This window comes from Stenella coeruleoalba (assembly GCF_951394435.1).
Source record: "Stenella coeruleoalba genome assembly, chromosome: 9".
NCBI classification, from domain to species: domain Eukaryota; kingdom Metazoa; phylum Chordata; class Mammalia; order Artiodactyla; family Delphinidae; genus Stenella; species Stenella coeruleoalba.
Genome location: NC_137155.1, coordinates 59,547,525 through 59,557,407, shown reverse-complemented (window position 1 = coordinate 59,557,407; position 9,883 = coordinate 59,547,525).

Here is a 9,883-nt window from a genome sequence, read left to right as displayed (position 1 = left end):
CAAAAAGAATAAAATATCTAGGAATAAACCTACCTAAGGAGACAAAAGACCTGTATGCAGAAAATTATAAGACACTGATGAAATAAATTAAAGATGATACAAATAGATGGAGAGATATACCATGTTCTTGGATTGGAAGAATCAACATTGTGAAAATGACTCTACTACCCAAAGCAATCTATAGATTCAATGCAATCCCTATCAAACTACTACTGGTATTTTTCACAGAACTAGAACAAAAAATTTCGCAGTTTGTATGGAAACACAAAAGACCCCGAATAGCCAAAGCAATCTTGAGAACGAAAAAAGGAGCTGGAGGACTCAGGTTCCCTGACTTCAGACTATACTACAAAGCTACAGTAATCAAGACGGTATGGTACTGGCACAAAAACAGAAATATAGATCAATGGAACAGGATAGAAAGCCCAGAGATAAACCCACGCACATATGGACACCTTATCTTTGATAAAGGTGGCAGGAATGTACAGTGGAGAAAGGACAGCCTCTTCAGTAAGTGGTGCTGGGAAAACTGGACAGGTACATGTAAAAGTATGAGATTAGATCACTCCCTAACACCATACACAAAAATAAGCTCAAAATGGATTAAAGACCTAAATGTAAGGCCAGAAACTATGAAACTCTTAGAGGAAAACATAGGCAGAACACTCAATGACAGAAATCACAGCAAGATCCTTTTTGACCCACCTCCTAGAGAAATGGAAACAAAAATAAACAAATGGGACCTAATGAAACTTCAAAGCTTTTGCACAGCAAAGGAAACCATAAACAAGACCAAAAGACAACCCTCAGAATGGGAGAAAATATTTGCAAATGAAGCAACCGACAAAGGATTAATCTCCAAAATTTACAAGCAGCTCATGCAGCTCAATAACAAAAAAACAAACAACCCAATCCAAAAATGGGCAGAAGACCTAAATAGACATTTCTCCAAAGAAGATATACAGACTGCCAACAAACACATGAAAGAATGCTCAACATCATTAATCATTAGAGAAATGCAAATCAAAACTACAATGAGATATCATCTCACACCAGTCAGAATGGCCATCATCAAAAAAAGAAACAATAAATGCTGGAGAGGGTGTGGAGAAAAGGGAACACTCTTGCACTGCTGGTGGGAATATGAATTGGTTCAGCCACTATGGAGAACAGTATGGAGGTTCCTTAAAAAACTACAAATAGAATTACCATATGACCCAGCAATCCCACTATTGGACATATACACAGAGAAAACCAAAATTCAAAAAGAGTCACGTACCAAAATGTTCATTGCAGCTCTATTTACAATAGCCCAGAGATGGAAACAACCTAAGTGCCCATCATCGGATGAATGGATAAAGAAGATGTGGCACATATATACAATGGAATATTACTCAGCCTTAAAAAGAAACGAAATTGAGCTATTTGTAATGAGGTGGATAGACCTAGAGTCTGTCATACAGAGTGAAGTAAGTCAGAAAGAAAAGGACAAATACCATATGCTAACACATATATATGGAATTTAAGAAAAAAAAATGTCATGAAGAACCTAGGGGTAAGACAGGAATAAAGATGCAGACCTACTGGAGAACGGACTTGAGGATATGGGGAGGGGGAAGGGTGAGCTGTGACAGGGCGAGAGAGAGTCATGGACATATACACACTAACAAACGTAGTAAGGTAGATAGCTAGTGGGAAGCAGCCGCATGGCACAGGGATATTGGCTCGGTGCTTTGTGACAGCCTGGAGGGGTGGGATAGGGAGGGTGGGAGGGAGGGAGACACAAGAGGGAAGACATATGGGAACATATGTATATGTATAACGGATTCACTTTGTTATAAAGCAGAAACTAACACACCATTGTAAAGCAATTATACCCCAATAAAGATGTTAAAAAAAACCAAAAAACAAAAAAACTTGAAATTTCAACAATAAGAGTATTAATGAAATTATAGTTACTTCAACAGTGGTATAATGCTATCATCAAAACTATGAAATACATCTGTATTTAACAACAAAGATATCTATGATATATTTGTTGAATGTGCAGACTGAAAGAAAACATGTATGGTATGACACTATTTATGTAAAATTATGTTTGCACAGGTTGATAAGTGATATATTCACCAAATATTAACAGTGGTTTATACTGTAAGATCTGAGGTAGTATTACTTAAGTACTTACATATTTACTTTTGCAATTGTCTCAAAGATAGATTTTATTTTTTTATTCCACCAGGTATTTTTAGATTGAAGTATAGTTAATTTACAATATTGTGTTAGTTTCTGGTGTACAGCAAAGTGATTCAGTTTATGTAAATATATAAAACTGTCTTCCATAGTGGCTGTTCCCACCAACAGTGTAGGAGGGTCACCTTTCCTCCACACCCTCTCCAGCATTTGTTATTTATAGACTTTTTAATGATGGCTATTCTGACTGGTGTGAGGTGATACCTCACCGTAGTTTGGATTTGCATTTCTGTCCTAATTAGGGAAGTTGAACATCTTTTCATGTGCCTATTGGCCATGTGTATGTCTTCTTTGGAGGAATGTCTATTTAGGTCTTCTGCCCATTTTTTGATGGGACTGTGTTGGTTTTTTGTTTGGTTATTGGACTGTATGAGCTGTTTTTATATTTGGGGAATTAAGCCCTTGTCAGTTGCATCATTTGCAAATATTTTCTCCCAGTCTGTAGGTTGCCTTTTCGTTTTATGGTTTCTTTTGCTGTGCAAAGGAAGCCTGTAAGTTTGATTAGGTCCCATTTGTTCATTTTTGCTTTTATTTCTATTGCCTTGGGAGACTGACTTAAAACACTGCTACAATTTATGTCAGAGAATGTTTTGCCTATGTTCTCTTCTAGGAGTGTTATGGCATTATGTCTTCTATTCAAGTCTTTAAGCCATTTTGAGTTTATTTTTGTGTAGGGTATGAGGGAGACATCTAACTTCACTGATTTACATACGGCTGTCCAGCTTTCCCAACACCACTTGCAGAAGAGACTGTCTTTTCTCCATTGTATATTCTTGCCTCCTCTGTCGAAAATTAATTGACCTTAGGTGTGTGGGTTTGAGGCTCTCTATTCTGTTCCACTGATCCATATGTCTGTTTTTGTGCCAATACCATGCTGTTTTGATTACTTCAGCTGTGTAGTATTCAGCTTAAGTCTGGAGGGTTATGCCTCCACCTTTGTTCTTTTTCCTCAGGATTCCTTTGGCAATTCTGGGTCTTTTATGGCTCCGCATAAATTTCAGGATTATTTGTTCTAGTTCTGTGAAAAATGACATGGGTAATTTGATAGGGATCACATTAAATCTGCAGACTGCTTTGGGTAGTAGGGCCATTTTAAAAATATTAATTCTTCTAATTCAAGAGCGTGGGATATCTTCAAAGGAAGATTTTTTAAAAAGCTGTCCTGACTTGACTGTCAGCTAACAAATCAAATACCAGCAACCATCAACATGGTTTGAGGTCTCACCTTGCTAGAAAAGGTAAAGTACAGTATAGTATTTATGAAAATACTATCAAGCAAAAATTCGTCAACTCTAATAGTGGAAGAGTGCCCAATCAAGGATCTTCCTACCATTTGGATTACATCATCATTTACTGTGTACAAAAATGTAAAGCTATGCTAATACTTACAAACTGGTATCACCTTATCTTTAGGTCAACTGCCATGGGAAACTTCCTACATTTCTAAGCCAAGTACACTTCCCAGCTTCAAAACATATTACAAACATATAGTGATCAGGACTGTGTGATACTGGCAAAAGGACAGACATAGATCAATGGAATAAAACTGAGTTGAGAAATTAATCCATACATTTATAGTCAACTGACTTTCAAAAAAGGAATATCTTTTCAATAAATAAATAGTCTTTTCAATAAATAGTGCTGCAACTGGATGCTTACACGCAAAAGAATGAACTTGGACCCCAATACCTCATACTATACATAAAAATTAACTCCAAATAGATCAAAGACCTTACCTAAATGTAAGGGCTTAAATTATAAAATTCTTAGAAGAAAACATAGGTGTAAATCTTTCTAACTTTGGATTAGGCAATGGTTTCACAGATGACACCTAAACACAAGAAGCCAAGGAAAAAAATAGATAAAACTGTATTTCATCAAAATTAAAATCTTTTGTGTTACAAAAGTCACTTTATCAAAAATGTGAGAAGACAACCCAGAAAATATTTAAATATTTGCAAATCATATATCTGATAAGGGTCTAAGAATCCAGAACATATTAAAAAGAATTCTTGAAACTCAACAATAAAAAGACAAATAATTTAAAGACAGGGAAAGGATCTGAAGACATTTCTCCAAAGATATACAAATGGCCAATAAGCACATGAAAAGATGCTGAACATAGTCATGGAAATGCAAATCAAAGCCACAATGAAATACCACCTCACGAAGTCACTAGGATGGCTATATTAAAAACGATGAACAACATGTGTTGGTGAGGATGTGGAGAAATCGGAACCTTTATGCATTGCTGGTGGGAATGTAAATTGATGCAGCCATTTTGGAGAAAGTTTGGTAGTTTACAGAAAGTTAATCACAGAGTTGCCATATATATGACCCAGCAATTCTACTACTAGGTACATACCAAAGGTAATTGAAAACATACTTTTACAAAAAGACTTGTACACAAATGATCGCAGTAATACTATTTAAGATAGTAAAAAATGGAAACAACCCAATGTCCATCAAAAACTGTGGTATATCCATACAATGGAATATTATTCAACCATAAAAAGAAATGAAGTACTACTATGTGTTACAGCATGGATAAACCTTGAGAACATCATGCTAAGTGAAAGAAACCAAATACCAAAGAACACATATTCTATGATTCCATTTGATGAAATGTCCAGAATAGGAAGATGCATAGAGAGAGAAAGTAGTTTAGCAGTTACCAGGGGCAAGGGGGAAGGGGAAAATGGGGTGGGACTACTAATGGGCATGGGGTTTCCTTCTGGAGTAGTGTAAATGTTTTGGAATTAGACAGTCGTGGTGGTTGCATAACCTTGTGAATAAACCAAAAACACTGAGTAGTACCCTTAAAAATGGTGAATTTTATGGTATACAAATTATGTCTCAATTAAAAATTTAAAAAAAAGAACGATGGCAAACTTCTTGCCTGAAGCTATGTAAGAGAGAAGATGATGAAGCAGTATCTTTAAAGTACTGAAGGAAAAAAAAATTACAATGTAGAATTCTATGCCCAGCGAATTTTTTTTTCAAAACTGAAGGTAGGGCTTCCCTGGTGGTGCAGTGGTTGGGGGTCCGCCTGCAGATGCAGGGGACGCGGGTTCGTGACCCGGCCCGGGGGGATCCCGCATGCCGCGGAGCGGCTGGGCTCGTGGGCCATGGCCGCTGGGCCTGCGCATCCGGAGCCTGTGCTCCGCGGTGGGGGAGGCCATGGCAGTGAGAGGCCCGCGTACCGCAAAACAAAACAAAACAAAAAACAAAAACTGAAGGCAATGATTTAAGACTATAAATCTACAATAATCAAGACAATGTAACATTGGCATAAGACATATAGTTCAATGGAACAAAACAGATCCCAGAAACAGATCCACACATATCATTTGATTTTCAACAAAATGCCAAGTTAATTTCAACAAAATGCCAAATTAATTCAACAGGGAAAAGAGAATCATTTCAACAAATGATCTAAATAAGCTGGAGAGTCATATGGATAAACATAAACCTCAATACTTACCTTCACACCATATACAACAATTATCTCGAATTGTATCACAGATCTAAATGTAAGAGCTATGGAGAAAGATCTCTGTATTAAGCAAGGATTTCTTAGGACACAAAAAGCATAAACAGGAAAAAAATAAGGAAATTGAACTTCATCAAAATTGAAAACTTTTGCTCTTTCAAAGACACTGTTAAGAAAATGAAAAGGCAAGCCATAGACTGAAAGTATTTGCAAATCATGTATCTGATTACAGATTTGCGTGCAGAACATACAAAGAACTCTTGCAACTCAATAATGAAATGATGCACAACCCAATTTAAAAATAAGCAGCCCTGTGAAACTTTAGGAATAACTAGGTAAGAAGTATGGCAAATTTCATCCCCACAAAATAATGACAAAATTTGACAAAACTATCATTTCAAAACTGGAAACTGACCAAAGGCATGCAACAAACAGGCAACATTTACTTAAGAAAACCTACTGAATCTTGGCAAAATCAGTGGGAGCCCAGCACTTCAGCCTGGAGCAGCTCCACCTCTCCCCAGAAATCTCCCAAGTTGGTGGCACTGTAATTCGACCAGAGTGGGCAGGCTGTATCTGCAGCCTTCCTGCTGGAGGGGTTAGACTGATTTGGAGCAAAATGTAAGAAAACTCATGCTCAGGGGTATTGTTGGAAAAAGTATCATCTTGGGGGCAACCAGAGAAGGCCAAACATTACAGCTAGCCTGAGGATGAGACACTACTTGTGCCAAGCAACAGGTGAACAGAACAGCAGAAACTTAACATAGTGATATGCGAATAACAGTGAGCCTCCAACATAACCTCAGGCTGGGATGGGATGACAACTGCATGCATATAGCCCAACAATTCTACTTCTAGGTACTTACCTAAGACAAATGAAAAATATATATCCACACAAAGACTTGAAGGCGAATGTTTCTAACAGCATTATTCATAACAAAAAAGTGGGAACAATCCAAATTTTATCCATCAGTAAATGAACAAATGTGGTATATATCAATACGTACAACAGAATACTACTAAGCAAAACTAGGTAAAGAATAATACATGCTAAACATGTGTGAACCTCAGAAACACGTTAGGTGAAAGAAGCTAGATGCAAAAGACCATATTTTGTATTATTCTCTTTATATGAAATATCCAGAAAAGGGAAATTATGGAGACAGAATATAGACTAGTGGTTGCCGAAGTGCTGAGAAGGGGGAAATGAGGAGTGATTGTTAATGGGTATAAAGTTTCTTTATGGTGATAAAAATATTATAGAATTAGACATGTTGAGGATTGCACAACTTTGTAAATATACTAAAAGCCATGGAATTGTGCACTTTAAATGGTTGGATTTTATGGTTATGTAAATTATACCTCAACAAAACTGTTAAAAGTAATAGGATAAATATTTGAACAGACCTTTCACTAAAAAAATATGAGTGGCAAATGAGCACATAAAAAGATGCTTAACGTTATTAGTGGTTAGGTCAATTCAAACTGAACCAGAAGATACCACAACATACCCACTAGAATGGTTAAAATTGAAAAGACAGTGATGTGGCAAAATCCTCATGCTGGTGGAAATGTAAAATGTAAATGTAAACGTAAAATGTAAAATGGTACAGCCAACTCTGGAAACAGTCTGGTGGTACCTTATAAAGTTAAACAAATATTTACCATACAATTCAGTCATTCCACTCATAGGTATTTATTAAAGAGAAATTAAATCACATGTTCACATAAAGATTTATATATAAATGTTCATAGCCACTTTATTTATAATAGCCCCAAACTAGAAATAGCTCATGTGTCCACCAACAGGAGAATGGATAACATACTATATGATACTCACATTCATATACTACTACTCAGCAATAAAAAAGAACTGATTCAAGCAACAACACTGCTGCCTCTCACAAATATGCTGAGCCAAACAAGCCGGACACAAAGTACACACTGAATGTTTTCATCTAATCTATAGGGGCACAAAGCAGATCAACGGCTGTCCAGGCCTGAGGGTGGATGGGTGGAAACTGACTGCAAAGGGGCTTGAGGTAACTTTTGAGGGGGGATGGAAATGTACTCATCTTGGTTGTAGTGACAGTTTCAAAAGTGTATGTGTGTGTCCAAACTCATCAGATTGTATACTTACAATGGATGTTATTGCCCTATGTAAATTATAAAGTATTAGTTGCTTTTAATATGCTGAGAAGAAAAAAATTTGATTAGAAATATAACACTGTTCTCATTGAGGAAACAGGCCTCTAAAAATGGAAAGGAGTTAACAAATCTGTCTGCTTGTCTTTACTGTAATCCTAGTGTTTGGAGCACTTTCATCTGTTTTCACCTTTGTTTTAGCAGTACTGACACATACCCAGGTTTGGCACAGGGTACACAACTGTTACCAGATGCACAAATATTTTCTGATGACTTTAATAATCTTAGGCCTTGAAAGATCTGACACAAATGCTTATTTAAGAACCAGGCTAGAAGGTGGTCAAAAGGCACAAACTTTCAGTTATAAGATAAATAATTATTAGGGATGTAATATTCAACATGATAAATATAATTAATACTGATGTATTATATATGAAAGTTAAGTCAGTAAATCCTAAGAGTTTTCAGCACAAAATTTTTTTCTTTTATTCTGTATCTACATGAGATGATATATGTTTAATAAGCTTATTGTGGTAATCATTTCATGATGTATGTAAGTCAAATCATTACGCTGTACACCTTAAACTTACACGTGCTTGATAAAACTGGAAAGAAAGAAAAAGAGCTAGATTTCATGCATCCATGTTACTTATGCATCTGCTGTGCCATAGCTGATTACCAACCTCTGCTATAGGAATACTGAACCATAAGCTCCGTAAAGGCAGGATCTATCTTTTTTCCTGATCAGTGTTCACGCAGTGTCTCACACAGTATCTTCCATCTCTCAAATGTTCAATCAATATGTGCTAAATGAATGAACCACTTCAGTTTACCCTGCATTCTAGTTCAAGTAACTCCCACACATTCTTCATGGTGAGAAAGACTTCTGAAGATTACCAACATTAAGAATGAAAACTATACGAGACTATAGCTACTCACATGCCCACACAGTTACCACAGTGCTTTCTAGTGATTGATGTGAGTGTAATAAAACACTATCTTTGAATTATTAACTGCTACATTTTTCATTCCTTGCATTCCTGGTTGCTATGGCAGCTTACTCAGTGACTCACTGGCAGCTGCTGCTTCAGGAGGGAGAGACAATATGGATTAAAACAAAGACAATTTCAATTTCAAGTGTCAAAGCTGAGTTTTTGAAAGCCAAAGGAAGAGACGGGAGCCTGAAAGCCAAAGGGCTTTTGATTTATCAGAGCCGTGTTCTGGAGGCAGAAAGGGCTTTTAAGAATCTATAAACTTTGCTGTGCAAATCAAGGATGTAAGCCTGGCTGGATAAAGTAGTTTATTCTACGAACCACAGAGCTGGGAAGAATGCATAAAAATACAGGAGCAGTTTTCTCATTCAAAAGATCCAAGAGTTCCATCAAGCAGGAAAGAGAATTGAAGGGGATGAAGCTAGTTGCAGAGGTCTGAAACATGTCTGGCACTCTCCTCCTCAACAGCTGACACCCTATTTTGGGGGTGTGAGGAAGCCCTAGATAAGGCCTGTACACTGGCTACACAACAGGATCACACCAGAACAATCAACTCAAGAATCTCTGGGGTGGGATCTTTAATATCTTTAAAAAGCTGCCTCTGCCTTCCCTTCCTACCTTCTGAGTTGATCTAATGTTTAGCCAAGTGCTGAGAATCACTGGCTTATGAGGATCCCAAAGCAGAAGAGTATAATATCTGTCTTCCCTCGGTGTAGTCCATTCTTGCAGACAAACTCCCTGGCAATCCCACCCCGACTCCTTTCAACAGCACACTTGAGCACAGAATCCCACACAAACTGGAGAACATCTTACTGAAGAGAGCTTAGAACTGACTATTGGTGACTCTCAAGCTGGATTTTGAAGAGTCTCAGTTTTGTGAATGAGGGTCAGGTGAACAAGTTTAGAAGTTTAAGCATGGATGTGGTAAAAAAGTCAACTACTGGCTAGAAGGCCTGAAACTCATGAAACTGCCCCCACAGAGCTCAACACAGGGGACAACTTA